Here is a 27,909-nt window from a genome sequence, read left to right as displayed (position 1 = left end):
GGTCGGCGCTGCTCTGGAGCCAAATAAACAGCCCGGCGCTCCCCCACCCCGATCGCCTTACAGAGCCCGGGGCCGCTTCTTTTCGTTCCTTCCTATTTTAAACACGGGTGACGCTGCAGTGTCGGTGCGGAGTTTAACGTGTGTATGCACTTTTCTCCCTTTTTATTTCTTTATTTATTTTTTATTCCCCCCCCCCCCCCCGCCCCGGCTCCTTTTCTCTTGATTTTTTTTTTTTTTATTTTGTTGTTATTGTTCCTTTTTTTAAAGCAGGCGTCGCTTTAAACCTCGCCAGCCCAACTGGGTTTCCTTTTATTTCACCCTGTCTCCTGTAAGTACCTCTCACTCTTTCCACTGGAGAGTTAAAATTAGCAACTTGCTCCATCCCGCGCTTCCTCCCGGCCGCCAGCGCGCAGCAGCCGTGGAGAAGGACGCAGCTTTTGGGGGGCTCGGGGCCGGCCGGTGCCTCGGCAGCGCTGCCGGCGGGCGGGGATGGCGCCTCCGCATCTGCCTCTGCCCTTCAGCCGCCGCCGTGCACCCCGGCGCCCCCGAACGGGGGCTGATTTTGGCAAGCTCTGGCCGCTCCCTTCCCCCCACAGGCTTCACCACCCCCTCCTGCCCCATGTCCCGGTCCCGCCGCGTCCCCGGGTTTGGGGGGTGGAGGGAGCGAGCCCGGGCGAAATGTCATCTGACCCAGCAGCTGGCTCATGCCTCCCCGGGGGTCCTGCGGCGTCCACTAATGTCTTCAAAGCCCTTTTCCCTTGGGGAAAAGCCAGCTTGGTCAGAAACGTCCGCGCACTCTGCCCTGCGCTTTGGGTTCTGAGCTCATCCGCTATTTTGCCACTGGCGGGGGAAAAAGAGCTGCTGGAGGTCACCTTTCCAGTCCCCGTGCAGCCGGGTGGCCTTCTCTGGTCATGGAATACTGAATTTGGTAAAGCAGTGGGTTCCTGCTGCGCTTGCAGCAGCTGAAATGTGTCTCAAATCCAGCCGGTGGGTGCACCAAAACCAAATCCCCACTCTTGCCCCTTTTGGATACAGCACCTAGCACTTGGCTCTTTGCATCTGGCAAGATCCTCCTGATCTCCAGGGAGAGCTTGTGGCGACTGGAGTTTGCAATTTCCAGGCTCCCACCGTGCTCAAGGTGTGAGTGTGCCACCTGTCACCAGGTCTGTTCCTCTGCTGTCTGAGGCCTTGCCTGTGTTCTCTTGAACGTTCATTTCGCCTGGTGAGATTTTGCAGCCCGGGGCTGATTTCCAGCTGCTTGGGAAGAGCCCTTGGAGCCATGCTTGGTAAATCACGTGTCCATCCCCGCGCGCAGGGTCTGTGCCACCCTGCTTCCTGTGACCTTAATTGAATTGACTCTTTCATGTCCTGAAGATGGTCGCATCGTCTTGCTGCCAGCCCCATTTGAGGTGCACCAGGCAAACCTTCTTCTGTGACAGAAAACTCTTCTAGGGCTCCTCGCGTCCTGGACGTGCAGCATCGCTGCCTGCGATCAATAGGCATTTTGTCTGAGGCACCCAGCCTCGGAAGCTTGTGACGGCCGGCACTGGGCGATTTAATCCCAGTGAAGCCACGCAAAAATCATCTCTGGGGACTGCAAGTGACAGGAGCCGAGCAATTAGAGGAGCAGTATCGTGCAGAACTGCTCGCTCCGTGGAGCAGCTCAGCAAGTGGTGCGCTTGGGGAGGAGGATTTGCCACTGGTGCCAGTGCAGAGTTCTGAGCAGGGGAGGAGCAGTTTAGTGATTTCTGCAACAGTTTTGCACAAATTCTTGGGGTTTGGGTTGGCAGTGTCCTCCCGCAAAGCCCTTGTGCTGACACGATGCCCAGCTCCGCCAGCTCCATCCTGACCAGTGACAACAGCTCCTTGTTTTTTGGGCGGTGTCAGGATCTCTCAGTAACTGCGTTCTCCCCCACATCACTGCTTGCTGCTGGACTGCCAAACACTGCGGTCCTGATGGACCGTGCACATTCCGTCCCCCAGCCCGGATGCGGTGTGTTGGGGCGATGGGTCTGTCTGCTGTGGGGTGTGCGTGGAGGGCAGGAACCTCCTTGGTCGCTCTGGGCACAAATGAATACCAGCTCAGTGTTTCCGTGCAGTGAATGATTCCATGGAAGCTGAGTGCAGTGCTCCGGGAGTGTTCTCGTGGCTGCTGTGGGACCAGCTCTGGTCCACGTGGTGTGCCAGAGGAGAGCAGGGTTGGAGGGCTCAGCTGTGTCTGTCCTGCTGTGGCTGTGAGTGCAGCAGAAGGGCCCTGCTGTCTCAATGGTGCTTGGCGTGTGCCAGCAATGGGCCAGCACCAAGGGCTTCATCTGCTGATAGAAACCAAGAGCAGCTCCCCAGGCTGGGTCGGGGATTTATTTGGAGGCCTGGTGGTGGGAGATGGGGCAGCATCACTGCGTCCTCTGCAAGCTCTGCTTAGTGAGATGTTTTGTGGGGTTGTGATGGCTTTTAGTGCTGGAGAAGGGGCAGGTAGGGAAGATTTTTAAAAATAATCTGCCCCCAGCTCCTGAACGGAGGGGGCTCTGTCACCACATGAGGGCTCTATGGTTTCATGTAATGCATCTTCTGTACCTGAGAGTGAAATCAATAAAATGTTTGTGTCTCCTGTTTCTGCAGCGAGGTTGTGGTACAGACACCACTGCGGGCTGCTTTTCGTGTCCAGGTTTTCTTCCTTTTCAACCTTCTTGGCCATGTTTTCTCCTGGTTGTGGACAAGACTTGTGGCCACTGTAGCCACAGCACTGATTTGGGGCTCCTTGGGTGTTTTGCAACACAGCCCTGTGTATCTTCTCCAGTGCCCATCATGCCCTTCACTTCCCCATCTGGCACAGCTCTGATGGCTCCCCAGGCAGCAGAGCCCCCAGAGCAGGGCAGGGAGGTGGCACCCAGCAGTGGGTGCCACTGCTGAAGGAACACCCTGCTCCACTGTGCCCCCTCACCTGCTGCTGCACACGGGGGTCCTGGTGTGACCCTGCAGCCCTGCTCCAGTGACAGGAGGAACAGTGAGGTCTGGTGCTGGAAGGGCACCCCACAGAGGATGCAGCTGGATGCAGCTCAGGGTCCCAGGCTCCACAGTGGTGCCGACCGCTTTGGGTTTGCTTGGCCACATGTGTCTCCCCTGCTCCAGGCTGGGACTGAGCAGAGGGTGATGCAGGAGGCTGTGTAGCAGGTAGGGGGGAGATCCCAAACTCTGGATTCCTGCCTCCCATTGTCTTTGGACGCAGGAGGGTGTGTGGGGAGTCCTGTCCTTGCCTCTGGCCCTTCAGACTGATGGCTGCTTGCAGCCAGGGCTGCAGGGGATGCTGGGCTTCCCTCACTGTTCCTTCCATCTGGCTGTGCTTGTTGCAGTGATGCTCAGGATCAGGGCAGTGCAGGAGGGGACCCTGAAGCCCCTGTCCCTTCTTCCTGGTTCTCTGGATCCCTGTAGGTGCCTGGCCAGGTCCCACCCAGCCTGCGTGGCCCCTTTTAATTTCTTTCCCTCTGGTCTCACTGGGATGCTTTCCACATTGCATAGCCTCAGGGTGGGCCACATCCCTCATTAATGTTAACTTTTAGTTTATGATTTGTTTCATTCCTGAACTCCATGAGAACACAAAGTTCACCTCAACTTCGAGCAGCTCTCTGCTGGCCACACTGCCAGCCGGGCCAAGCGCACGGGGCTGTGTGCATTCCCCGGGAGAGCGTCCGAGCAGGCGGTCAGTGGTGGTGAGTGGGATGAATTTAGGAGCTGCGTTTCCTTCTGGGCCGTGGTGGTTTCTCCTCACCAGCACAAGGCTGGCTGAAGCCACTGGGCTTTGCCCCATGGGTGCCTCCCATCTCCCAGAGTGTGCTGTGGTGATGGGCTCTGCACAAGTGCCAGATGGTTGTGACCACCGGTAGATGGAGCGGGTGCTGGCCTCTGGGCCTCAGTTTCCCTTTTGTTCAGCACCGTTCCTCTCGTGGTCGCTCTGTTGCAGGTGCTGGGGGTGAGGCTGCAGCTTGGGAGCTCACGGTGCGTTTGGAGAAGGCTGGTTTTGTGGTTGGAGCGGAGGATGAGGACGCCGGAAAGCTGAGCACAATTCCGGCTGAATTTTGTAATGTCAGGAAATGAGCTGGCTGTGGGAGGGGAGGCAGCCGGGGGAGGAGCGAGAGGAAGGTGCAGCCCCGGACGGAGCCACGCGCTGCTCGCTCCGGCTTTGTTCAGGCCGGAAAGCCGCTTGCACCTCGGCTGTTCAGGGGTGTCCCCTGTGCTTGGCTCCTCGGGAGGGAAGCCCTGTGACTGGTCCGTTCGCAGGACCACAGCCCAAGTGGTGTGAGGTTTGACCCATCCTTGTCCCCGCTGCTCCCCTGTTGTGGAAGACAGACTCATCCGTCTGTGCTGATCTGCGGGGTGACAGGTTGGTCTGGGCATACTGGGTGCAAGTGAGGTGGTAGCTGGAGCCCCAAGTGGTCAGTCATTCTGTAGGACACTCTGTTTTTATTCAGGGAAATAAAGGAGTGGTCGTCCTGGCTGGGAGCGTGGCACTTGCAAGGTGGTGCTTCTTCTGTGGGTGTCCCTGTCCCCCAAGAGGAGGTTCAGGAACCCATTTGAGAGACCTTTTGCATTAAACACCACCTTCCCTCGCTCTGCCACCAGCCCTACAAGGCACTGCAGTGCTGAGACCAGTGAGAGTTGCTTGGACAGGTGCAGACCTCAACCACATCCTCCACTCAGCCTAGCCTGTGGTCCCCGGTCCCCACGTGTCCCCCATTGCATCCTAGTGGGCTGTAGAGCTGGCCCCAAGCCCCCTGAAGCAGAGCCTGTCTCCCACTGAGAGGAAACAACTCTGTGTACACACATATGAGGTCTTGCTTGGCCACATGACGGCACCGTGGGCATCCTGCAGCCTGTGGAAGCAGACATTCCTGGCTTGTCTACCGGCAGGCAGTTCTGTCAGTGCAAGAGTCTGTGAGTGGTGACTGTGTGGCTGTACCGGCTGTCCCCCTGATGGCCTGGTGGGCTGTGGGAGCCAGGGATGCGGCTGCTGCCAACAGCCAGCCATGCTGGGGGCTGTGGCACAGCCAAGGGCTGTGTGGAGTCAGCTATTGTCCAAAAATCGTTGTCAAGGGGCAGCTCCTCTGCCAGATTGGGTTGGCAAAGGCATTGCCATTAAGTGTCGTGATCTGCAGGCTGAACACCCCAAGACTAATCCTGGTCCCCTGGAGTTGCCCACCTTGCCCCGACACTGGGCTGCAACCCTGCAATGTCACAACTGCCTGTTGGGCTGGAGGGGGTCAGGCCCTTGAGCACCAGGGCCTCCGGACTGTCCCCCCATGCGCCAGGTCCAAAGGGCAGCCGCTTCTGCAGCTTGGGCAGGGTGTGAAGCAGCCCTGGAGTCAAAATGTTGCAAAATGGGGGCTTGGGGGTTCACTGGGGTTTGCTGGTGCTGGATGTGCATGGACAGACAAGGGAGCTGGCAGGGCCAGTGAGTGGGGGCTTTGCTCCTTTGCACCAGCAATACTCAGAGTTTCTGGGAGCAGTGCCAGGATGCTCGCCTGCTGGCGCGAAGGATGTGCCTGCCCCAGCCCCAGCCCTGCTCTCACTGTGCAGCAGCAGGTGGAATGGTCACCTTTTGACAGGTGTGTGGTGGGGTGAGAGCTGGGGACTGCACAGGAGCCCTGGGGGCTGCCAGTGGCACATGATACTTTTCCCCTTCCCTGGGCAGCATTTCTCTGTTTATAAAGATTGTCTTGTCTTTACCCCTTTCTCTCCCCTTCTTTTTCCACTCAGGGGAATTCACTTGCCTTTGCTGCCTCCAGTTTTAGCACCTGCTCAGCATTTCTGCCCCAAAGCTGGACATAAAGATTGTCTTGTCTGCCCTCAGGAATTTTGGTTTGTTACTTGGTGAAACCAAAGCTTTGGTTTTCAAACAGGAATGTGCCAGCCTAACTGCATCAGTTAAAAATGGGGGTCCCAGGAGGTTCCCTCATTTTCCTCAGGATCCTTACAGGCAGGTTGGAGCAGCTCCCAGCATCTGCTGCCTTTGCATGGCAGGTCTGAGCACCAGCTGAGCAGATATCCAGGGAAGTCACCAAAAGCCATTCCTGCACATCCTCGTGGGAATATATATATGGGAGTATCTGTATTTTGGGAGGGTTATTTGTATGGGAATATATATATTTGGGGAGTTATATATATTTGGGGGATTATCTATACATATGGGAATAGATATATTTGATGGGTTACATATATGGGAGTATATATTTGAGGTTTATATACATGGGAATAAATATATATTTGGGGGATTATCTGGGGATATTACATGTAGCCCCTCTGGCTCTGGAGCTGGTTATTCTGCCTGTCCATCTCCCCCTGACTTTCCAGCTGAAGAGGAAGGAGAGATTGCGGTCACTGCTCTTCCCCTCCACAATCTGCGCCTCCCTCTTGGTTTGGGTTTGGCATCCAAATGTTTGCAGCCCCGAGCCCATTGCTGAGGAAATGTGAAAAGGGAGTCCATGAGCACCTGGTAGAGGAGCAGCAAGCTGGGTTGGGAGCCTGAGGTGGGGACCTGAGACTGACATAGCGTAGCTCTGGGAAATGGGGTCTGGGATCTCCCTGGTTTGGGGCTGGAGAAAGTCCTTTTTTTTTTCTTTTTACTTTGTCTGCTCCTTGCTGTTTTTGGGACTCCTGAAGGATTGGCCATGGCTGAGATGCTTTAGTTTCGTGAGCTGGGGAAATGGAGAAAAACTGGAAAAGGCTCAACAGGTCTAATTAAACCCTGGGGATATTCCCAGTGGCGGGTGCAAAGTGGGATCTCTCCCAGTTTGTTCCTTCCCACCTCTTGATGTCAAGCCAGAGGAAACCCAAAGCTGGGGTTCCTCACTGGGTTTAACTGCCAGCCCGTCCTGCCTGCTGCTCCTGCCTGGAGCCCCTGGTGCTGTGCTGCTGTGACTCGGGTGCCGGCTCTGGCAGCAGTGGATGGTTGGGCATCCCGTGCCACTGGAGGTGGATTTCCTCCTCCTGGCTCCCACCTGTCCCCCTTTCCACGGCTTGTGCCATCGTTCTTGGTCATTGCTCACCGCTGCACTGTCACGCTGGGCAGCCGAGGGCTCCAGTGGTGGTGGTCCACACAGCGCACGTTGTGGCGTCTGTGCCCTTGGCACAGCTATTCCTGCCCTGCCTTGGTCTGGGGGTACCTCCACCTATCCCTGTTGCAGGCTTCGGAGGTTGTGAGGCAATGCCTCTTGCAAGGTGACCTGGTTGGAGCAGGGGCGTGACCCCCCCAAAAGAGGCTTCCCGGCTCCCCTGCCCAGATCCAGGGGCTGGATTTGTTCCATGCTGGGACCCCGACAGCTGTACTGCTCAGCCGCTCCGACCTTCCCTGGGAGCGCGGCTCAGTGAGCATGGGACACCCCCTCATGTCCCCAGGTCCTGGCAGGCCAGCAGCCGCTGTTGCAACACCTGCAGAACTCAGCCAGCGAGAGCGAAACTCGGTGGCTCCAACGGTTGCACTTGCGCCACCCCCCCCGGCCGCCCCCACGTCCATACAGCTGGGGTTTCAGTTCTGCATCTCCGCTGCCCAAGGGGGTGTGGTGGTGCGTGGCTTTGCTCCGAAAGCCGTGCCAGTCCCCAGCGCGCCTGCACCTCGCCCGTCTGTCTCTCATCTCATGCTTCCCCCCCAGGCCCCCCAGCGCCCCTTGGTCACTGCGGGTGGCCCAGCTGTGCAGAGGAGGGCAGAAGCAAGATGGGCACTGTGAGCCAGAGGAAGGTACCTGCATGCCCCAGGGGTTATTTCTGCTCCCACCAGATGTGCCGGGTGCAAGGAGATCAGCCCCTGGACAGTCTCACGGAGTGGGGACATGCCAGCTGGAGCTGGCCCAGGTGTGGGTCATGGTCCTGCTGACCAGCACTTGCCCAGTGCACGGGTATTGCGCTGTCCTGCAGCAGTTTCCCTCTGCTAGGAGGTGCAGGTGGTGCTGCTCGTGCTGGGACCACTCCATGCAGGCAGGTTTGGGGGATGCCTGTGTGTCCAGCTCTGCTGTTTGCTTCCCCTCTCTGTTGCCTCAGTGCATGAGCAGGTTGGGACAAGGAGGGAGGTGAGTGGCTTGCTCAGGGGGAGGAAATCGGGAGCCCCCGTGATGTCCTGGGGGGTTTTGGGGTCAGTTTTGGGGTCTTCCTTGTGCTTGCCAAGCACTGGGTGCTTGGGGTACAGGGCACCCACATCTTGGCATCCCTGTGCTCTCATGAGGCTGGTGCCAGCAGGTGGCAATGTGGCCTGAAGTACTGTCACTGTCACCAGGGCGAGGGACCCAGCACAGAGCCACTTGCTGTCCCATCAGGGAAGGTGCTACTGCCCTCGGGCCCCAGGGCTGCTCTGACTGGATGTGGCAGTGGCCTGTTGTGCCCAAACCTGGACCCGGACCTGATCACATGCACTGTCTTAGGTTGCCATGAAGTTGGATAAATTAGTTCAGGAAAGTGAGTGGTTGTGAGCAGGGTGGGGGCACCCGCAGCCCCTCTTGGCACCTCTAGGATGGGTTTGGGTTGCCTGCACCCCTGGAGCAGCACTGGGGCCTTTCACATTGGTGCCCCAGAGAATATGGGGGGAATGCCAGCAGGAGCTGGAACTGCAGATCTGGAGCAGCTGTCACTGCTGCTGTGAAGTCTGGGGGAGTCTGGGGGGAAAAACAGATGATGGTGCCATCTCTGCTTTACCTCTGCCTTGGAGGCCTCTGGGGAGAGGCAGCAGCAGACAGGAGAGGTTGTTGGGGCATCAGGAAGGCTTGTTCCTCCCATGTGACAGAAGGGGAGAGCATGGCCTGAGAGACAAGTGGGAATTGGATCCGTTGCCTCCTGTGGGGTTTGTGTGGATGGGAAACGTGGATGGCTGCAGTGGCAGAGGATCTGGTCAGGGATGAATTGCTGGTGTATGTCAGCACATGTGCAGGTGGGATTTTCACTGCCCCGTTTCCTCTGGCTCTGATTGTGTAACCCATGGGTGGTTGTGTTGGTCAGTGGCCACGGAGTTGCCCTCCAGGGACAGTGGCAGCTCTCCATGTGTGTGTTGAAGAACCAAACTCTGTTGATTCCGACATCACCCACCTGCTCCTTGTGCCCGTCACCCCTGCCAGGGCCCCCCAGACCTGCCCAGGCTGGTGCTGATGTATGTACAGGTGTGCTGGGATGAGATTGTGGGTGGGGTCCCCTGAGCTGTTCACGTGGAACCACGTCAGTGCTGCGAACACGTGAACCCCGCCTGCGACGAGGGGGCTCTGTGTGCTTTGCCCATGCTGGGCATACACACAGCAGCTTCCTGGTGCCTTCCGTCTGCCCAACGCAGGATCCTTCCCAAAGCGGGAGGTGAGGGGAGCTGGCACCTGCTTGCCAGCTCTGGGAGGGAAAGAGTGCTGTGTCTGCCTGCAGCAACTCCCACGGGGTCCTTGGGACGGGCTGAGCTGGCCTTGACACCAGTGGGGGTGGAGACACCCAGACCGGCCCGGGCTCCCGGCCACACCTCACCCGGTGGCCCTGGAGTTTGGACCTGTCTGGCAGAGCAGAGCTGGGGCTTTAGTGATGATGATTGTCTCCTGTCCTCCCTGCCACCCGGGCTCTGGCACTCGCTGCTCGGGGCAGTTGCTGACCTCAGGTGATGGCAGAGCGAGGCCGTGAGAGGCCTGGGCTTTGCTCGTGACCGGTGGCAGCCTGAGCTGCCTGCCGAGGCTGTGGCAATGAAGAAGGTCCCAGGCTGGAAGTTTTGCACATGGGTGATCGTGTTTGTTTGGTTTCCATGGGGAGAGTCCGGGCCGAGCAGCTGAGGGTGTTCTTAGGACCTGCTACCATCTGTCAGAGTGGGGAGATGGATGGGCTAAGACCTCTGGCAGCCCACGCTGGGAAAGACCTCTGCCAGCCCAGCACGTCACCCAAGTTCTGCCTTTGCAGTGGCGTTGGAAGAGATTTTGGGGGATCATCCGGCAGCCCACGCTGGGACAAGGGGCAGGTGCAGGTTTGCCTGGTCCCCCTACCTCTCAAGTGGCCACCCTCCTCCTTCAGGGGGCCATGGGGCTGGGCCAGGATCTGTCCTCGTTCCCTGGAATGGGGAACCAGCAGTTTCTTTCTTGTTTGCAAGTTGCCCTTATAAACAGGCTTAAAAAAGCTCTCAGCTTCCAAAGTCTCCCAGGTGCCGGCGTTTGACCGTGGAGCCCCTCTCCTCCCCACAAGGAGCTCCCTATGGCTGGCTCCACTCTGGACACACCGGAGGGGCCGTAGCACAACCCAGAATTAAGTGTGTGGGTGCTGGAGTGGGGCCAGGAGGGGTTGTGAAGGGTGCTGGAGGCAGCAGCCCTGGCCCCAGCCACTTGCAGGGGTTTGCCTGATGGGTGCTGCTGTCCATGGCTGGCACTGGTGGGCGCTTCCCAAGGCCGAGCAGCCCTGGCTCTGGCTCAGATCGTGTCTGTGCCAGGTGGATTTTCAGAGCTTGTATGGAGGGGTCAGGGTTTGCACAGTGGCTGTGGGGTGAACACCCTTTTTGCTTTTCTGGATGCAGCCCTGCCTTTGTAGCCAGTGAAGAGCCGTGCTCAGCCACTGGACCTGCTGGGTTTTCAGAGGCAGCTGGGTAGCAAAGCCTTGCTCCGTCAGGATGTGACACGAGCTGGGGCTTGAACTGGGAGATTTGGGTAACACCAGGGATGATTTTGTCTCCGGCTCGGGGTTTTCCCCTGTGGGGAGTTCAGAGGGAGCTGGGGCTAATATTTTAATCTTTTCTTGTTGTTGTTGTTTTGGGTTTTTTTAAATAGTGGATCTGAAGTAGGAGTTGCTGACGATGGCACTGAATGTGCGAGTGTTTCTCTGCACCTCACCGGGGAGACGTAGATGCCTATAAACCCCTTCTGCTTCCCCCTTGCAATGGCGTACGTGGGGGGTGGTGGGATTCACGCTGTTCAGTTTGACTGATTAACCAAATTACGCAGAAATCTTCTTTTTTCTCCGGAGGTTTTGTTGCCCCAAGGGGCACCGAGTTGTTGGGGAGAGCAGGACAGTCTCCTATAACTTTTCCAAGGGTCACTGCTGTGGTTCTGTTAGAGGGAGGTGATGCTTGTACCGGCCATTTTTTTTTGCATTTGCTGTTGCCAGTATGTTCAAACTGGGAGTTGCATTTGGGATTTGGGGGCTTCAGCACTATGAGTTTTTCTGCTGATTCCAAGACTTGATAAACCCTATTTTTTTTTTTTGCTTCAGTGACTGAAGGGTTTTGAGGGGAAGAACCACCAAGGATGCTGAGGTCCATTTCCCTTCCCTTCCCTTCCCTTCCCTTCCCTTCCCTTCCCTTCCCTTCCTTCCCTCTGAATTCCCTTCCCTTCCCTTCCCTTCCCTTCCCTTCCCTTCCCTTCCCTTCCCTTCCCTTCCCCCTTCCCTTCCCTTCCCTTCCCTTCCCTTCCCTTCCTTCCCTTCCCTTCCCTTCCTTCCCTCCCTTCCTCCCTTCCCTTCCCTTTCCCTTCCCTTCCTTCCCTTCCCTTCCCTTCCTTACCTTCTTCCCTTCCCTTCTTCCTTCCCTTCCCTTCCCTTCCCCTTCCCTTTCCCTTTCCCTCCCTTCCCTTCTCCTCCTTCCCTCCCTTCCCCTTCCCTTCCTTCCCTTCCCTTCCCTTCCTTCCCCCTTCCCTTCCCTTCCCTTCCCTTCCCTTCCTTCCTTCCCTTCCTTCCCTTCCTTCCCTTCTCCCTTCCCTTCCCCTTCCCTTCCTCCCTTCGCCTTCCCTTCCTTCCCTTCCCCAGCGAGCCGCCTTCCCTTTCCCTTCCCTTCCGCTTCCCTTCCCTTCCCTTCCCCTTCCTTCACCAGATTGTAAAAAGCAAAAACACTTTTCCATTTGTTGTTAATTGGGCTTTCTGAGCCCAGCATCCTGCCAGTGAGCCGATCGTCCTTTCCCAAAGGAGAGGATGTAGCTAAAAAAATAGAGCAAGGGCTTGAGTTTCTGTTCCAGCCAGGACTCCACACGTGCTATTCCCCCCCCGGGCACAGTCACTCTTGAGAAAAAACAGGGGATAAAGTCCACCCCAAAAGGAACAGGAATGGACAGTAAAATCCCCTGTTCAGAAGTTTCCCAAAGCTCTGCTATTGTTTCTCTTGCCCCTTAGTGAAAAGAGTGTTTTGAAAGTAGAAAACTCCCCTCTTCAGAAAAAGAGAGACAGAAACGGGGCTGGGGAGGGTTTTCCCACCTCCAAACCCTCCTGTGCAAACTGGTGAAAAACTCAAGGAATAGGACTTGGCTTTTCTCCCAAGGAGGACAAAGCCCACAGAAGCAGAAGGGTCGCAAGGTCTTTTCCAACTGGAAGGATTCTATAATCTGTGATTCCATGATCTCTGGGCAGGTGAGAACTTCCCCAGAATGGAACTTCCTTTGCAGCAGGAAAAGCATCATCTTGATGACCTTAAAAACAAACCTGGTTTTGGGTGTGCGTGGTCCTTTTCACTTCTAAAACTTCTCATTTTTATTGGGTCTGGTTTTCCCCTTCTGCTGGATCTTGTTGAGGTCTTGCCCAGGGCTGGAGAAGGAAACTCCGCTGGTTTTGGGTGTGGAGGGTCCTGTCTTCTCCTGGACTGCCTCTGGCTCTCCACATGCTTGGGAGAGTCTGGATTGGTGAAGAGGTTCCAGCTGGTTCCCCTCTGTTCCCTGCTGTAATTTATGGGCTCTGGGGATGGGCATCCAACGGCCTCCTCCCTGGCCTTTGCAGCTGGGAAAGCAGCGCAATTTCCAAGCAGATAAGAAGTAGGGCAAATGCAAATATACTGTACGATCCTGGAAAGAGGTCATGGCTTTGCTGAAATTCTTGGGAACAGAGCTTTTCCAAATGCCTCTCTCCCCTTTTCCTGTGCCTATAATTAGCCCTGGCTCCCCGCCACCCCATCGGGGGCTTGGCTGGGGCTGTGCTGCCCCGCTCCCTGTGGCTGGGAAGGTAGAGCTAGGACTGGATCCCTGGGATTTGCTCTCTGTTCCTGGGTTTCACAGCCCTTTGGGGTGCTCTGAGATGAGATTTAATGCTGCCTTTCATCTTTCCAGAAAATGAGGATAGTGAAGTCCAGGGTCCCGTCCCCCCAGGGGCTTCCCCCCTACGCCAGAGCACACTGGAATTGTGAGGCGTTGGTTCTTGCCGTGGCTGGGGCGGTGCTGTGCCGACACTCGACCCGTGCCGGGGCAGCGGCGGAGATGGGGTCTCTGCAGGGAACCCGACCCGCTCAGATGGTGTAGGACTGACAGACTCTGTTTGGGCAGTGCTGGGGCACGAGGGCACGCTGAGGGGCTTGTGGCATCGTTCATCTTTGGATTTAAATTAATGCACATTTATTTGCCTCCAGGTTGGGGAGCATCTCTGCAGGCCGTGCTCATTGCTCAGCAAGTGACAATGAACTCTGCACGTGGCTTTGCCCAAGAGCCTTGGCTGGCGTGTCACCATGTCCTTGTCCACTTCTGCAGCGGGTCAGGGGAGGGAGGTGGCTCCTTTGACTGCCTGTTCTGTGCTTTCCTGCCCAGCCTCCTCCCCACCGGAAGGTCTCGTGGGCACATCAGGTTTTGTTTTGTGCAGAAATGTGGCTCTGGAGAGGAGCCTGGTGGCTGAAAGAGTTGGTTCCTGGCTTTTCTTTTTCCTCCCTCAAAAAAACCATGAGGTGGGATTTTTACCTTCCCCCAGAGTCGAGACTCGAGTTAATTTGGTGGAAAATGAAAACCATTGCGGCAAACGAGAAGCATTCCCACATGCGCAGGCACACACGGCAGCGAGCAGGCAGGGAGGGGATCTGCCGGCAGAGAGCAGGAGATGGTCTGCAGAGCCGGTGAAGAAAGCAAAACAAAACCCACACACCCACAGGGAAGTCACCCTGCCGGATAATGGAGCAGGGCTGAGCCTTGTGCAGGCTGCGATCGGCGTGTTTCTAGAAGTTCTTGGAGCAAGAGAGTGGCCCTGCATGAGGTTGTAGCTGGAGAAGTGAGTGACTGGCAACGGCAACAGCTCTGCAGCACCCCGAGGGCTGGGATACCCGCAAACCAGTGCCCGCACTCTGCAGCACCCAGCCTTGGCACCTTCCCCTCCACACAGGGACCTTCTCGGGGAGGCTGCGCTGGTCCCTGCTTGGTGCTGCCGGTCCCCTGTCCCAGCCTGGCGCAGCCTCAGTTGGAGCTGGCATGCGCAGGCAGATTCCTTCCTTTAGTGAGAGGCGCTCTCTCGCTGTCAAACTCGGTGTGCACTGAACCCCCTTCCTGCTGTCACAGGGGCTTCAGAAAAGGGCAGCCGGGGCTGTTATCCAGGAAGCTGGCTGGAGGTGATCTCAAGGGTCTCACCAGGAGCAGTTTGGAGTGTTTCTGGGAGCTAGGGAGGGGGGGTGTCATGTAGAAAGTGCTGGTTTTGGTTTGTACCAAGGCTTGGTCAGCCTTTGTTTCTGTTTATCTTCCCCTCCATTCCTTGGTGTGCCCATCTGGAGTGTTGGAGCTGGCTGCTGCGCGGGTGCTGGGCGCTGGCGGTACCAGGGTCTTTGGTGTGAGCTGTGGGGAAGCCGGCAGTGCCGGTGAGGTGGGCTCGGCTCTGTGGGGATGGGTGTCCGTGCTCTGTCCCCAAGCCGGGTGGGAAGGGGCTGCGTCGGCCCTGCCGAGGCCGCGTGCTCCACCGGGACGTTAGGATCTCATTGTGAGCTTGTTATCCCGTTAGGGCTGAGCCGTGTGTGGCGGCGCGCGCAAAGTTTCAGTGCTGCACCCAGCCTTAATCTCTTTAAACTGTATTTCGCTAATCCTTCATGTTGGCTGTAATCTGTGTCTCACCTCTGCCGGGCTCTCAGGAAAAAATTAAATAAATAAAAGCGATGCAAAAACCATCCCGAGTTCGCCAGAGGCAGCAGCGAATGCCAGCTCCATCCATCGAGCCATTTTTTGTGTGTTCTTCCATCCCTTTTGCAGCCCTGGCCCTGCTTTGCATGAGAGAGATGAAGGAAGCCTCTGGCTGGCTGTGAAGTGTCTTGGGCAGGGCTTGCAGGCGCCAGGGACTGAGAGCATCGGGCGCATCTGGGATGCAGATGGGAAGGGACTGGTGTGGGAGGGGTGGAAGGCTCCGGCTCGGGCGGATAACATCAGCAGTCATTACGAACGGGACTGAGAGCACAAATTACTATTAATAACTTTCCCTGAATGAGAGTTGAGTACCTGCTTCCCTGGGGCTCCTAGTCACGCCAAGCTCTCCCAGGCCAGGGCTGACTTCTTGCTCTGTTTGTGTAGAGCCAAGATCCTCGTTTGATTTGGGGGCAAACCAGACTCCTGACCTTTTGGAGCACGTGGGGCTGGCATATGAGTGGTCAAAACAAGCCAAAAAGCAGCCCCAGATGTGTTGCTTTCTATTTTAAACCAGTCACGTTGCCCTTTCTCGGGAGGAGAAAATTTGTGGTGTTGGTGATTGCAGAAAAATATTAGCACTCTTGGGGCTGGTTTAGCAAATTCCCACTCCTGGATTCCCGTGATGGGGTGATTGCTCATGGGACAATCCCGTCCCCCAGCACCAGCCTTGCTTGCCCATTCCCCCCCAGGCTTGTCGTGTAGCTTTGGAGGACTTGGCTGAAATGAGGGGTTGGTTTGAGCAGTTGCCCCATTCATTTGATTTGTTTTGTAGTCTCTCAACAGGGATGTTTCTCAGCTCTGCACCTCCCTCGATAATTATTTATACCTACATGTGCGTCACTAATAAACATCTGGATCTGCTCCAAACATCCATGTCGCACTGAGATCTGATTAGATAAGGGAGAGCTGCCTGTGAACAAAATTCCTACCGGGTTTTTTTTATTTTGCATCTGGTTTTCTCAAGACTTTTTAAGCGGGGGGAGGCCAGGGCGCTGGCAGCTCTGCTCCCAGTATCCAGTGATTAATGGGATTAAATTGGTGCCCCTAGTGACCAGTGCTCCTGCTGGAGGAAAAAATCCTCCCTTGAGCTGTGCCTGGATGAGATCTGAGTGCGTGCGAGGGTTCAGCTCCTGGCCCTTCTCTGCACCCTCGTGCAGGATCTGACCCTCTGACGGTGGCTCCTGTCCTCACAGATGCCACTGTACCTGTGCCTGGTGCTGGGTATGGGGCATTCTTACAGGCGAGAGCTTCCCAGCTCCTTGCACTGGTGTGGAGGGGCCCAGCCAATGCCCAGTACCGCGCAGCCGGACAAGGGAGGGGTTTGTTGGCCAGTGTATTTTAAGCAGTTGGTGAGGTTTGTGGTCCATTTATTTTTAGGTAATTGCAGTGTCCGGGCGCTGGAGAGGCCGCTCTCGGTGCTTCTGGGGCACGTTCCCTGCCGTCCTCATCCCCCTCAGCCATTTGGCCTCTCGGGCTTCGTGGTGGTGCCGTGACAGCCGCTCACGGCTGCTGGTCCCTCCAGCTTGCCAGGTTTGAGCTGTTAAAGCCTTTTTTCTACCTGTTTTTTGGTCGTATGTGAACCCTTTGGCTTCGGCACCTCCCATGGGTTAGGTGATGCTAAGGGCTGGGAAAAATCAGCTCAGGTGGTGTTGGGGGGGTTGGCAGGGTGAGGGGCTGCTGATGCGGGGGGCGGTGGTGTGGCTCAGTGGGCAGCCTCGCCTATGGTGGGTTGGGTTGGTTAAATTTTTGGAAAACCATCGGAAATGCTGGCCCAATTTCCTACAGTAAGTTTCCAACACTGCTCCTCTCTGGCCTCTGCAAAACCCTCTGCTCTTTATTAGAGATTTATAGGACTTCCCACCAGTAGGGACAAGGAGCTGGAGCTGAGCGGCTCAGTTTCGCAATCCTTGGGAAGGGGGGAGAGAAGGAATAAAATGGGAGGGGATTTTTTCAGGGAGCCCAGACTCTGTAGGAACTCAGCAATGCTGCGAATCCAAGCCCCGGCTGCCCTCTTCTTTTTATTTTTTTTCCCTCCCTTTTTCCACACCCCCAGAGCCGCTGTTGCTGGTGGTTTTCTCTCTCATCCCCCAAAATAAACAGGACTTTTTTATATTTTTTTTTTACTCCTCTTTGGTGCCTGCAGGAGTGCCAGAGCCTCGCTCCCCCTCCACCCCACTTCGTGCAGTGCAAGGCTCAGATTCCCACCCAAAATCCAGGCGTTTTAACGGAGCCTTTTTGATTCCCAAACGCGTCGCTCTATATGAGATTGCTTACTGCCCATGTACACTCTGGGAAAGAGCACCCTCTGCAAAGCAGAGCTGGCACCCGTGGGTGCCCTCGAGGGGGTCCAGCTGCCCTGGGAGGTGCTGCCTTCCAGCCTGTCTTCAGTAATTCCCCTTTCAGCGCCCAGGGCCGCGTCAGGGCAGGGCAGTGACTTCAGTGAGGGATCAGGCTGGAGGGGAATCTGGGTCACGGCTGGAGCAGGCTTTTCTGGCAACACTCAGGGATGTATTTAAAAAAAAAAAAAGGACCAGAAGCCCTCCAAGGATTACCCTCCTGTTCTCGCGCTGAAGTCTATAATGCTGAAATTATAGCATCCCCCTTGTCACCATAATTCTTTTTTCCCTAAATGCATTACCAGTGCAGCTCATCCATATTTCCACCACCTTCTGCGCCTCCAGTCTCTGTTGCCCAAGCCAAGGTGCTGCCTTGGTTCTTTCTTTCTTTTTTTCAACCAAAACCATTCCATGATCCATGATCCCCTGCATCCCTTCAGCTGTGACACGGCCCTAGTGGAAGGTGTCCCTGCCCATGGCAGGGGCTGGAACGAGACCATCTTTAAGGTCCCTTCTGCCCCATCCCTGGAAGTGCCAAAGGCCAGGTTGGAACGGGGCTTGGAGCAACCTCGTCTATATTGGGAAGAATTTTCTCCCTCTGAGGATGGTAAGGCCCTGGCACAGGTTGCCTAGGTCTGGAGTGACATGACAAGGGGGGAATGGCTTCACACTGACAGAGGGCAGGGTTAGGTGGGATCCAGGGAAGAGAAGGCTCCAGATAAACCTTGGTCTGGAGCATCCATGCCCAGGGAAGCTGCTGCCCAAACGATGCCCCAAAGTAGGTACTTTTAGGACTTGTCGCTGTGTCCTGGCAGGGTGGCAGCCTGCATCCCCCAAAGCCCTGCAGCCCCAAAATAGGGTGCTCCTGCTCAGGGCTGCCTCAGGTTCCACAAGGTTTGCTGGGGGATTCTTAGCAAAGTTTTGACACCGGCTGGGTGCTGAGCTGTGGTGGGCTGGGCTAAGGCCAGGAGAGGAAAGGCGGTAGGAAATAGAGGTAAAAAGGGGAGGGCAGCTCTTTCGGAGCTGCGGTCTCCCACATCCTGCTTGCCGTGGGATACCATGAGGACCTGCTATGGGCAAAGCAGGTCTTGCAGAAACACCAGCAGTGGTGGGTTTTATTCCAGCTGGGAGCTGGACAGGAACTCAGGCTCTCTAGGGCTGAACCAGGGTAGTGCGACATTAAGAACACCCAGAGGTATCTCATGCCCCCTCACAGACACCAGCCCAGGGTTTGCTATTTCTGTGCCACAGGAGAGCTTGAGGTCCCTAGGGTCTGAAGCTGTGGTTCATGAAGGGGTGTGAGCGGGGTGGAAACGTGGCTAAAACTGGTTTGGCTTCTGTTCATGCAGTGCGTCTTTCGGAAATTTTTCGTCACAGCAGGTGCCGGTTCAGTGCCCGGCGATGGGGCGGCATGGGCTGTTGGTCTGGGTTTGGGCAGAGGTGTTTGTGTATGATCTTATTTTTATTTGTAGCGTGGCTTCCTTTGGGACCCCATGAGTCCCTAAGAGCCCATTGCTCTTGTGATGGGGTACCGGAGCTTTTTCTCACCTCCCCACTCGCATGTGGTGTGGACCTGGCATCCCCCGGGGCAGAGGCCGAGGGGTGCAGGCTGCATGGCCAGAGGACGCGGTGCCGGGTGCCGCACACCAGAGCACCCCTGACACTGGCCACCTGGGTTTTTGCGGTCAGGATTTGTCTCCCACCCCTCAGTTTGAGGTCCCACTGAGACAGTGATGTCTCGGCACCCCTGCCACCCCCCACCTGGAGTTCCCACTTTTGCAGTGATGTGCCTCCACTGGGGTTATACAAGATTTTTTGCAGCGAGGAAGGAGCGTGTTGAGTCCTGGTGGGTGGTAGTTTGGGGGTTTGGCTCCTCTTCAGGCACCGAAACAAAACACTCGAAATAGTTTTGCTCGGGGCACTGCTGAAAGCACTCGATGGCCCAAGGCCTGACAGGTCAGATGCTGAAGGTGCAAATGCAGCTTTGGTTTTAGCTTCTCAGAGATAAATACCTCTGAGGCTAAATCTGGACTTTGCATGTCCTCTCCCCTGCCAGCCGCACTTGCACCGAGCATTGGGGTCTTTTTGTTAGGAGAGGACCAGCCACTGAGAGCTCAGCATCCGCCTGGGTGACCTTCAGTGCCTTTGCTGGTGGGAAGGTTGGGAAGATGCTTCCTTATGGGAAGATGTTCTTGCCTTGTCCTTTCCAGTAGCAGGATTTCACACCTGCCCTTGTGCTGGAGAGAGCTGCTCCAACTGGACGAGGTGGAACCTGTTAGTTGCCCTCAGGTCTTTCAGCTTTAGGGCGAGATGTGAGTGTGTGCTTTAGCACCGGGAGAGGAAAATGGTGAGCCCAGCTCTCAACACAGATTCAGAGAGTTTGGAAAAAATCCCCACAGGCACTGCTCCCGAGGGGATGAAGCCGCCTGTCCTCGCGCCGGCCACTGGCAGGGAGCTGCATTCGGGTGCTGCTGGGGAAAGGCCAAGGGCTGGGTTCCTCGCCCCCTGCTTACGGGTGGGGGTCCCGGTGGGGTGAGTTCCTGGTTGCTCCTGGGGGCCGCAGGGGTCGTGGACCTGGTGTGTCAGACAGCTGAGCACGGAGCTGCTGTGCTGTCCGCCTGCTCCCACGGGTCCCAAAACAAGGGCACAGGTGCCGGCTTGAGCTGCAGGCACAGCGTGGCAGCAGGTGCTCGGGTGTGAGATAAGGAGGAGACGGGGAGTCGGGTGGCGCCAGTTCCCGAAGGGACTTTGGTTGAGCTTTGACTGAGCTGTGAGCATGGCAGGGCAGGAGGGGATTCAGTCCGTGTGCGTGGCCTGGGGCGCGGCAATGCTTTATGGGGTTTGGTGTGATCCCCCTGGGGTTTTGGTACGTCTCTCCAGAGCTGGCATTTTCCTTGTGGGGGGGAGAGGTGAACATCTGGCTCTTGGGGCAAGGCAGCCAAGGCTCTTCCCGCGGCAGCTGGTGGCTGCTTCTTGCTCCTCCATCAATCCAGCCCCAGCGCTTTCGAAAATAGAAGCAGAACAAATGGTTGGAGCAAGATGCTGGTGGCGTCTGTCGCCTCGCTCGGCAGTGGGGAGGCTGGGAGGGAGGCTGGGATCTGTGGAGCGCTGCCCTGCGTGGATGCCGCTGCCAAGATGGGGAGCGGAGCCGGCGCTACCTCTTAGCAGAAAGGCAACGAGCCGCCGGGAAAACTAGCACCTCTCGGCTTGTTCGTTCAAAAATATCCCCAGCGATCACAGATCCATTCTCAACCTTCCCTGACTCGGCATGGCCGTCCTTCCCACGCACCCTTGCTTTGCAGGACTTAGGAGGATTCGCCGCCCCATCTTCAGGGTTTTAGGCACAGGGATTCTCCAGCCTAGTCCCTTGGGTGATGTTTTCCCAGAGAGCTCCATGTGCCACTGGCCATCCAGCGTGGGGGCTCCTGGGAAGGGCGCAGGGGGTTGGGATGCAGCCAAAGTCAGGCCTCAGCAGCACTTGGGATCACATGGACAGCGTGTGCATGCCAGCTCTCCTCTGAGAGCATGGACAGGCAGGGCTTACTTGGACGTGGGCATGGGGCAGCTTTCCATCTAGTATTCCAGTGAGGACCCTGCGATAGTAGCAGATTTATTTCAATAACTGGAACAGGATGTGGAAGGGTTGGGTGATGGGTTTATCCCAGGGGATAAACCACATGTTCCCTGGAGACATGTCTGCCCCTAGGAAAACCACACTCATGGAATGGTTTAGGTGGGAAGGGACCTTAAAAATCATCTCATTCCAACCCTTCTGGTGCAGGCACCACTGCGGAGGTCATGGAGGTGAAGAGGTGCCTCCAGGCACAGTTATTCAGAACTTGCTGGAAGAACCATGGGGGAAAGGAAAGCGTTTGTGTGTCACCAAGCGTCCAGGGAGCTCTGGCTTTGGCTCTGTCGGACACAGAGCCTGGCATGCGGTGCTTGGACTGGACAAGCACCCTCCTCCTGCTGGGAACTGTGTGTGGATTTTTGGCCTTTAAAATTCCCCTGGAGGGAGCCTGGCTCTGCCTGACACCTCGTCTGGGTGGGGACCCTGGTGCCGCTCAGCTCGATGATGGGTGGCAGGTTGCCGAATGCCAGTGGCTGGGAATGGTGTCCATCCCTGGGCTGCGGTGTCCTGTGGCACCTGACAGGCTTCTTGCTGGCATCCGAGTGAGCTGCCAGCCCTGGGAGGAACAGCCTGCTTTGTGGCTGAGCTGTCGTGCTTTGTCTAAATCTCGTGATAAATGTCCCCGTGGAGCTGGTACCCCACCCATTTTGGGTATACGGAGGCATAGAGTGGCTGTGTGTTTGTGTAACTGTAGGTGAGGTGACATCCATGGGGAAGGACCTTCTGCAAGTTTGGAACAGCCAAGAAATGGGTGTTTTTAGGGGCTGGGGCAGGGAATGGCAGGGATCGGGCTCCAGGCGTGGGTGCTCTCGGTCTGTGCCGTCCTGCCCCGCAGCCGCTGTGCTCAGTGCTGGGAGCAGGAGATAAACTTCTGTGATGTGTGGACAAATTATTTTGACCGACCAGCCTTTTTTTATTTTGCACAGACAGTCACCGAGAAGACATGGTGCCGGAGCAGGAGTTTCCACTGGCAGGGAAGAAAAAAATTACAATAAAGAACTGGCAACGTTTCTGGGTTTCTGTCTGGAATTTTTCAGTTGTAAAACCTGAAATCCTCCCCCACCCCTAGCAGTAACCTTGTTAAATTAATTGGATAAAGAGCTTCTGTTCAGTAAAAAACTGGCAACGTTTCTGGGTTTCAAACGGAGTTTGCTTAAACCTGCTGCATCAAGTGTAAAAAAACCCCATAAGTTAAATAAAATGTTCATGGCATCGGTGAGAATTTTCTGTCAAAGCAGACAGAATTTGGGGGGCTGAAAAATATGTGGGGTCGGATTTGTTTGGTTTGGTTTTCCTTAGAAAAGAAATTGAGAATGGAAAAGGGAAAAATTGCTAGGCACCATACCCAGGAACACGTCCCATGTGGTGCAGGCGGGGAAAGAAGATGAATTTTTTCTTTTTACTCTTAAATTTTTTCCTTTCCAATTATTGGAAGTGCCTTTTGGAACAAAGTGACTTTCCTCCATCCTTTTCGAAAGCACCTTTTTTCTTTCCTTATTTTTGGATATAAGCGAAGTTTTCATCTTCCTTTTTAAATGGAAGTGCCTTTACCTGCTCTGGAGGATGTGGTGGAGCTTCAGGTGCAAGGTGTTATTGATGGATATAAGCCGTGCACGATGGATCCTGCAGCTCACGGCCCCAGGGGTGCTGGGGCTGTGGGTCTGGGGGCGTAGTGGGATTCCTCCTTCTCCTCTCTCCTCCTCTTGCCATAGGGGCTTATCAGCATCTGCGGGGCCAGGTCCCTGACCTGAGCCCACCCCAGGGCTGCCAAGGGATCATTTTAGGATTTTTTACCTTTTTTTCCATCCCCAAAAAGTAGTAATGAGATTTGGGAAGCAGCACCTGCCTGTTGCATCAGCCTTTTTTTTTGGAAGGAGGCAGGACAAATCCATGGCTCACGAATTTTTTGGGGCACGGAGGGGGGGCTGGGGGCTGTGGGGAAGGGTGACCTCCCACTGCAGCACTGCTGCACAAACCCCAAACCGCTTCCAGGAGGAGGTGCCTGCAGCCCCCCCAGCTGGGGTGCTTGAGGAGGAGGAGGAATCGTTTCTCTTTCCAGAGCTTCAAACAGCTTCCAGCAAGCGTCCGTGGTGGTTGGGGTTGGAAAGGGGGTAATTAAATGACCTATTTCTGGGCAGGGAGGAAGAGCTGCTGCTGGGCAGGAGCCGGCGCAGGGTGGAAGAGCTCCCACCTCCTGTCCTGAGTCACCCCAGCCCGGTCCTGCTGGCACAATGGCTCAAGGTCAAAGCCATGCACAGTGGCTTTGGGCGCTAGCTGGAATGCAGAGGTGGGGAGCTGAGCCCCTGCCATCTGTGCTGGCTGTGCCCTCTGCGCATGGAGGGGGTTGGCAGCACCCGTGGCCCGACCCTCCTTGCTTCCAGTGACCAGTTTCCCAACGTGCAATTAGCCCTTGGTTTTCCCGGAGGCGGCACACGGCCCTGCCCGTGGGCCGGACCGGACCGTGCCGGGGCCGCACGTTTCCCTCCGTGCTGAGCAGGACACGTAGGGTGGGATGTGTCAGGCTCCAGCCACCACCCAGGAGCCACTGTACTGTCCCATCCCGAAGCAGGGCGGGTGTCCTGGTGTGCGCGGTGAGGACAAGCTGGAAGGGCGGGATGGTGCCTGTGCGGGCATGCAGTGCTGCTCTTCCGCTGCCAAACGCGAAGCCCGAGTGGCCGGAGTGGTGCCACTGCCATGGTGCCCAGTGGACTTTAAATAGCTTCGTGCCCCTCCAGTGCCCAGCGGAGCGGTTGTGGTTGACTGCTGGAATGCTGGAACAGCTGTCGGGGCCTGTTCCCAATGCTGAGTTGGGTCCTTGCTGCCACCATCCGTGTCACCTGGAAGGGCCTGGTCACGGTGAGATGTCCTATAGGGGAGCACCACCCCTATGTAAAAGGGGGCAATGAGATGAGGTGCATGCATGCATGGTCATGACAAGGCTGGGGGCACACAGCAGCTGCTCCATGATACCCAGGCTGCTTCTGAGCTTTGGGTCTCTGAGTTGCATGGGAAGAGTTTTTTTGGGAAACGTGGCCTGTTTTCGCATGGGTTTCGGGGGGTGGGGTCTAGGTTTGCTTTCTCTTAAATGGGGGCTCAAAAGATGGGGGAGAAAAAAAGTACCCATGTGGAGAGCAAGGGTTTGATAAATACTCCAATTTGGAGTGATTTACTGTTGTAGCTCCCCACTGCTTGCAAAACAGACAGGAACCTGCATCCTTTAAAAAATCCTACTTTGCTTTGCTTGTGGTTCTCGCCGTCTGCCTGCCAGCAGCTCTGCCTCCCCGGATCTGTCGGTTTGCATCTTGCACTCCACTTTGCTTTCAATAAAAAGCTGAAATTTGTTAATCACTTTGTTTGATCAGAGCTCAGGCAGTGCTGAAGACCCTCAGGGGTTTGGTTTTGTTTTTTCCTTTCCTTTTTTCCTCTAATTAGAGATGCTTTCAATGTGCATCACCCCCTTGCAGCCCCCCAACACTGTCTGGGACTTCACCACTCGATGTGACTTGGGGTGAGTGCTGGGTGCCCCTGGCTGTGCTTGCCCTCCGTGTGCCAGCAGGACTGTGGAGGAGGGGGAGGAGGAGGAAGGCTGGGGAGGCACGGAAATGTGTGGCCATGCTGGTGCCACCGGGAAGGTTTGGCTCTGCCGTTGAGCCCGACGTGGTGTGCAGAAAGCAAGTGAGGAGGCCTGGAGGCTGAGCTGTCCCGAGTTCAGAGGTGACTCTATTGCAGATGACAGTCCTGCTCCGGAGGGTGAACTCCTCAGGCCAGGGGCTCTTTCTTATTTTTATCGCTATTTTGGCAGTTCCATCTGCAACCAGAGCTAAAAATATCCCCCTGCCTCACCCCGCCGCCGTCCCATCTGTTGCCATGGCGAGCTGCATGGGCGGCCATGGGGCTGCCGTGTTGGTGCTGTGCCGGACTTCCAGCAGGCAGCATCCCATTAAATCCTGTTAATACCTCGGAGTGCACACGGAGGTTACCCAACATGTGGAGCTGTGCTGGTGTGAGCTGGCCTGGAAGGTGGTGCCTGAGGCTCAGGAAGTGCTCTGCTCCCCCGGACCACTGCTGCCTCGCTGGGTGCCCCCGACAGTGGTGGTGAGATGCAGGTGGCCGTTTTGGGAATGAAAGGGAAAGAGGGAGAGGGGTGTGGGTTGCTGACATTGACTGGGAGGAACCCGCCATGGGGTGCTGCGTGGCATCTCTGCTCTGTGATGGATTGCAGGGCCCTCTTTTTTTCCAAGCCAGAGTGCTTCCCAGGGTCAGGTTGGCATCGCCTGGAGTGTGCCCTGGGCGAGTCATTTGAACCTAAAAAAGCATCTGTGGTGAGGGGCAGAAATTGCTTTTAAGGAACAGGAGGGCTTCAGCCAGGTGTGGAGGGCTCAGCTACAGGCTATGCGTCTGGCACTGGCTCACGAAGGAAGGATGGATGTGAGGGTGGGAGGAGATGCTGCCTGGCACATCCCGCGTGCCGGGAACTGGTGCTGGCAGCTGCCTGGCAGGGAGGTGTTAATGCTGGTGCAGGCCAAAGCCGAAAGTGTCGGACGAAAAGTACGGGAGTGGGACCCAGCTGCCGCGGTGCTGGCGACTTCAAGGTCCCTTCATGCTGCCAGGGCAGCCTCACGGCGGCTTTGTGAGAGGGAGAACGCAGCCCTTTACTGTGACTGGCAACATAAAGGAGCCTAAATATGGTCATAAACCGCATCCGGGTGGATTTTTCCCAGGCTGCCAAGTGAAACAAGTGGGGTCTGAGTCTCATTTAATGCTCTATTTCTTGCTGTCCCTGAGCGGGCAGGGCGGAGGCATGGACGGTGCTGGAGTCACCCGTGCTAAGGGGCTCCTGGCTCCTCTTGGGAAGTGCAGCTGCAGAGCTGGAAAGGGCTGTTGCTTTGGTGGTGTTCTTGGAATGGGAGAGGTGGTTAATGTGTTTAATCCCCCCCTCCTCACTTGAGAAGTGCTGGCTTTGTCAGTAGGTGACCTTGGGCATGTCCCTTTTTCTTCCCCATGCTCATGCCGAGCAGTCACGTCCCTGTGTGTGCTCAGTCCTGCTGGGGGGCTCTTGGGACCGTGGCTCGGGGCTTCCACTCCTGCCTGGGCTCTTCCCTGGCTCAAACCAGCGTGGGGCTCCCTCTGCCACAGCAGGGATTTAACGTGCTCATGTTGAAGGGGCACTAGCTCCCATGTCAGTTGGAGCAGGTGGCCAATGTCCCCGCAGCGGTGGGGGCCACTGCTCGGGTTTCACTGGTGCCTTCAGCCCCTGCAGTTGTCACGGCTTTGCCAAGCCGAGGCATCTGCACTTGTGCTGGCGAAGGTCACGGACCTCTGGATGGGCCTCATGGCTTCTCCTTTCCACCCCCACCACCTTGCCCCTTTGGAGCTCAAAGCGCGCTGCTTGCCCTGCCCTCAGGATCATTGCCATGGGCTCCTCCTTCCCTGAGCCGATTCGGTGCTGGTGGCCCTGGCCTGGGAGCACCGAGCTGCCCCTGTTCATCAGGCCAGGGGTGCAGGTTTTGGGTGCAGGTAAGGGTTATTCTGGGTACATTCTTTGCCTGAAATCTTGCTGCCGTTGGGGACGGGGCCGTGCCAGCCTCAGCGTGATGGGGATGCTTTGGGCTGGTGTTGCTTCACCAAGGTGGGTGTTCTCAAACCAGTGTCCCAGGACAGCCACAGGAAGGTCTGATCCTGTCCCTCCAAAGTCCCTTCTCCCGCAGTGGCTGTGCATGAATTACCTGTGCTGGTGCAAATTCCACTGGCACTTCAGCTCAGCACCTCTGCCTGCCCCCATGCCACGGTTTTGGCTGGTGACTCCCCCGTGCTCCGGGCAGGGGTCTGGGCAGGGACAGAGACGCATAGCCATCAGCTGGGCTGTCGCCCCCTCTTCATCCTCCACAAGTGTCGGAGCTGCCACGTGCCACACACGCAGCTCTTCCCCCTGCACGCGTGGAGCCCCACGGTACCCCCAGCTCTTTTCTTTTCCTTTTCTCCCCTCACGCACAAGAGCAGCGCACGGTCAGTGATACATGTGCGTATCCCTTTCCTGCAGCTCCCAAACCCCTTTGGCTTTGTCGTTGGTTTTTATTTTTTTTATGACAGGGCGTCCAGCATCTGCGGCTGTTTGGCATCTGCGACGCCGGTTTGCCCGCAGCTCCCCGGGGTGTCGAGCTCTTCCTTGGCCAGAGGGACCGGCGATGCTGAGCAGGGATGCGGGACAGCGGCCGGAGCAGGGTATCGTGGTGGGGCCAAACCGCGTCACTACTGCCACGGCCTCTCCGGAGCCGACAGCTGGGATTGTTTGTCCGGGGGAGGCTCAGCGCCTCAGCTCCATCCTTTTGGGAGAGCCGGCGGTAAATCGAGTCCCGGAGCGCCCATGCCTTGGCCGTGCGCCGGGGACCCGCCGGCGAGGCTTCGGGTGCCGGTGGCGGCTGCGGTTTGATTGGCAAGAGCAGACGGGGGCTGGGGAGTGCCCTCCTTGGCAGGACATAGGGTGATGACATCGGGGCTGTGGGGCCCCGGATGGGACCCGCTGCGGCCTGGCGGGACCCAGGAGAAGCAGGGCCCAGTGGATTTAACGTCCCCGTGGGACCCCCGTGGTGGCAGACCACGAGCCCACCGCGACACTGCGTCCACGTGCTGCCGATGGGGTGGGGGCGGCACTGGAGGTGCCCACCCCGCTCCGGGGCAGTGGGCGACGCGGGACACGGGGGGGATGCGGGTGCCGGGTGCGGCACACGGGGATGGTCCCGCTGGTGGGCGCTGCGGGGACAGGTGAGGGGGGCGCGGGACACGGGGGGACTCGGGACACGGGGGCAAAATGGTGCAGAGGTGAAGGAGGGAGCGGGAGGAAGGGGAAGAGGTGGCGGCTCGGCCATCCTCCCCCCGCGCCCCCCTCCTCCCTCCTCCCCCCTCGGCTTCAAAACAAACCGTCACGCCGCCCCGAGGCGCGGGGATGGGCGGGGGCGGGAGCAGCGGCGGCGGCGGCAGCGGCACGCCCGGCTGTGTTTGGGGTGGGGGGAGCGGAGGGACCCCCCGACCCCCGCGCCGCACGGAACACCCCCCCCCACCCCCTCTTCCCCGGGCGGCCTCAGGGGGGGCGCGGAGCCCCGCTCCTTATTTTTAATTA

Source organism: Corvus cornix, chromosome 23, assembly GCF_000738735.6.
Source record: "Corvus cornix cornix isolate S_Up_H32 chromosome 23, ASM73873v5, whole genome shotgun sequence".
In the NCBI taxonomy this organism is placed as follows: Eukaryota; Metazoa; Chordata; class Aves; order Passeriformes; family Corvidae; genus Corvus; species Corvus cornix.
Note: the sequence above shows the minus strand (reverse complement) of the source record.